The sequence below is a fragment of the Theobroma cacao genome, chromosome 2 (genome assembly GCF_000208745.1).
Source record: "Theobroma cacao cultivar B97-61/B2 chromosome 2, Criollo_cocoa_genome_V2, whole genome shotgun sequence".
Classification (NCBI taxonomy): Eukaryota; Viridiplantae; Streptophyta; class Magnoliopsida; order Malvales; family Malvaceae; genus Theobroma; species Theobroma cacao.
The window spans coordinates 25,673,274-25,677,091 of record NC_030851.1 but is presented as its reverse complement, the minus strand read 5'-3'; positions in this window follow the sequence as shown (position 1 = coordinate 25,677,091).

Here is a 3,818-nt window from a genome sequence, read left to right as displayed (position 1 = left end):
TCTCATAGCATTTTATCCTGAGTCGCTCCATTGTTAGAGGTTGAGTTGTAGTACTTGGTTTTTCTATGTAAACAAATATTAGTTTTGATATAAACGAAAATTTGGGATTTTTGAACTCAATGTATTTAATTGTAATATCATGACTTAAAGTCAAATTTTAATGGCTATGCTTGTTGTTGAATTCACGTTATGAATATATATGGTTCAAACATTAATATGGTTTAGTAAAAGTGTACAATGAGTTATTGAGAAATTTCATTAAGGCTTGTTCGGGACTTGACAGGATCTTTCAGAGGTCTCGGACGCCGGTAGCGACCGAGGAATGGTCGTTACAATGAAGGTTATTATGGACTATAAAAAATTGAACGAAGCCATTAGAAAAGATCACTTTTCACTCCCTTTTTTTGATCAAATGCTTGATAAAGTAGCTAGTAAGGATTTTTATTTCTTTTTGGATGGTTTTCCTGGTTATAATCAAATTGCCATTGTTCCTAAAGACTAAGAAAAACAACCTTTACTTGTCCCTATGGAACTTTTGTCTTTCGTAGAATGTCTTCGGGACTTTGCAATGCTTTAGCCACTTTTCAAAGATTTATGATGGCAAATTTTTTTGATATGGTTGAAAAGTTTTTGGAAGTATTTATGGATGATTTTTCAGTTTTGGGGGATAATTTTGATGATTGTCTACTTAATCTTGCTAGAGTACTTGAAAGATGTGAAGAAACAAATTTAGTTTTTAATTGGGAAAAATGTCACTTTATGATGCAAGAAGGCTTAGTCTTAGGCTATCGAGTCTCTAGTAAAGGTTTAGATGTAGATAAAGTAAAAATTGAAACAATTGAAAAACTTCCACCTCTCACCTTTGTTAAGGGTATTCGTAGTTTTTTAAAACATGCTAGATTTAGATTTTTCTAAAATTTTTAAACCACTTTGTAATTTGTTAGAAAAGGATACTCTTTTTAATTTTGATAATGCTTACCATGATGCTTTTGTTGAATTGAAAAAGTGATTAATTTTTGCTTCTATCATCACTGTTTTTTATTGGAATCTTCCGTTTGAACTAATGTGTGATGCTAGTGATTATGCAATTGGTGCAGTTTTAAGCCAATGAAAAGCGAAAATTTTGCATCCTATTTATTATGTTAGCAGAACATTGAATGAGACTCAAGCAAATTACACCATAACTGAAAAGGAGTTACTTGATATTGTTTTTGCTTTTGATAAATTTTGCTCATATCTTGCTGATACTAAAGTAATTGTTTACACTGACCATGTAGCTATTAAATATTTGATTGAAAAAAAAGGATGCAAAACGATGTTGGATAAGATAGGCACTTTTGCTTCAAGAATTCGACTTGGAAATTTGGGATAGGAAAGGTACCAAAAACCAAGTAGCATATCATTTATCTAGATTGGAGAATGGAGAACAAGTTGGGAATTCAATAGTGATCAATAAGACCTTTCCTAATGAGCAATTGTTTCATGTAGAAAAGTAGAAAAATTTACCATGGTATGTTGATTTTGTGAACTATCTTGTGAGAAAACTCTTCCCTCCTGGATTTAATTCTCAACAAAAAAAGAAATATTTGCATACATTTTGTGTTATTTTAATATGATTGTATTGCAAATGTTCTTTTGTATTTCTTTTACTTAATGAAATATCTTATTTGATTATATTCCTTTGTGTTGATTGATGATTGATTGAACTTACTTGTTGTGAAAGTTTCTATGATTTAATTATCATACTTAACTTGTGCTACTAATTTTTTTTATAAGTTTTTAACCCCATTATTCATATACTCTATTTTCTATTCTTTTTTTATATAACAAAAAGAGGGACAAATATTGTGAGTAAATTTGCTAGAGCTTAACTTTTCATTCATGATGGCTGGATTTTTAAAACTAATTTCAAAAGTGCTTTCAAATTAAAATGTAAATCTTTTGAAAAGCACAAATTTAGGGGGAGCTTTACTTGAGAAAAATGTTTTAAAATCTTGTGCATATTTTAAGGGGGAGTTTTCCTCAATAAGCAAATTTAACTCTTAATTTTGTCATATGAAAAAGGAGGAGATTGTTAGCTTTATTTGTTTTGACATGAAAAAATTGATTAAACTTAGAGATCTTTGAAGATTAATGAAAGATATTTTTGAATATGAAGAATATCCTCAAAGGAATGTTAAAGTTGAACTTAAAGGAAAGATATATTGAAATGCTTTGAATATGAATGATCATGCTCTTAAACTTAAAAAAATATTTTAAAGATATCTTGTTTTCAAAATTCAAAGTGCCATCCTAAGAATCAAGTTCTCAAAAGAAAAGACTTGATTTTTAAATGAAAAGAAAGCAAAATTTATTTCTTTGATTATTGAAAAGTTGATTCTGGAGAAGGAGAAGATGGTCCTTAAGCAGAGATTAGCAGTGAAATATCAATTATGAGAAAATACAAAGTTAGTTTTTGAAAGATAAAAAACCTTCAGGATTTGTGAAGAACCTACACCTTAGAGATAAAGAATCAATTCTGGAGAGACAAAATGCTAAAGGTAGAAAAGCTAAAAAGAATGAGTCGATCCTACATGGAAAAGATATCAGTTCTTGAAGTACCAAAAGTACAACTTAGAAACTTGGTAACCAAGAAAGAGATGGTACAATTGGACAAAAATGGAGCAGCAAAAAGCAAGCTTATATTCAAATTTTAGTGCCAGACCACAGTGAAGAGCCGATACTTTGAGGCAAAAAAATCAATTCTCCAAGATTACAAAGGTGTCACCTTTGAACCCAGTTGTAAAAAAATCGACACTTCAAAATAGAACAATCGATTCTTATGAGACAGAAAGCTACATACTTTGTCAAGAGCCGACATCTCAATAGCAAATAATTGATTCTATAAATGCGACAGAACTTTGCAAGCTAGCTAGAACATATAAGAAATTATTCAAATTTCGTTCCAACGAGGCAAAAAATCATAGAGGCTATAAATATCCACCCTAAGGTTGTTAAAGCAAGGATTTTAAGAGATTTTGAATGAGTTTAAATCATCCTTGAAGAAGAAGAAAGCAAAACAAAAGAAAAAGTTGTAAGCAGAAAGTTTCTATTTTTGAGCAAGGCTTGAGCCTAAAGATCTTATTTTTTTTCTTTAGCTGATCCTTTTTTACCTTAAACTTTCTTTGATCATCCATATCTTTAAGAAAGCTCTCACCTTTCTTAACTTAAACTTCTTTATAAACCTTTCTAAAGGTTTTGAGTTGGTGAATCACTAGAATCTACTATTGTATTGGTTATACCTCCAAGCAAAGGGTAGAGTTTTTCTTGATCTTTTAAAAGGCTACATATTGTGTAAAGATTGTGCTTGAACTTCAAAAAAGATAGTATCTTAATAGAGGTTATGCTTGATCCTACAAAAGGCACATTGTAGAGGTTATGCCTGATCTTGTAAAAGACAGGATTGTAAAAGTTACGCTTGATCCTGTTCAAAAGGCAAGCTAATAGTAAACTCAAACTTCTTATGCTATCAAGGGAGAAAACATAGACATTGGAAAGCTAAACCTCTATAAAAATCCTAATGAGTACTTTTTATTTTTTTGTTCTTTACTCATTCATTTTATACTTTGTTTTGTTGTTTCATTTCATTTTATACTTTGTTTTGTTGTTTCATTCTTTCATATTTTTGCTTCATCTTAAAAGATTTTCTAAAAAGGGGAAATTTTTATTTAATAACCAATTCACCCACTCTTGATAGTTTTACTTTAAGCTTATCTTTCTAACAAAATCTCAAAAATTAATTCACAAAGAAGGGTGTTTCTAAATAATTACAGAAAATG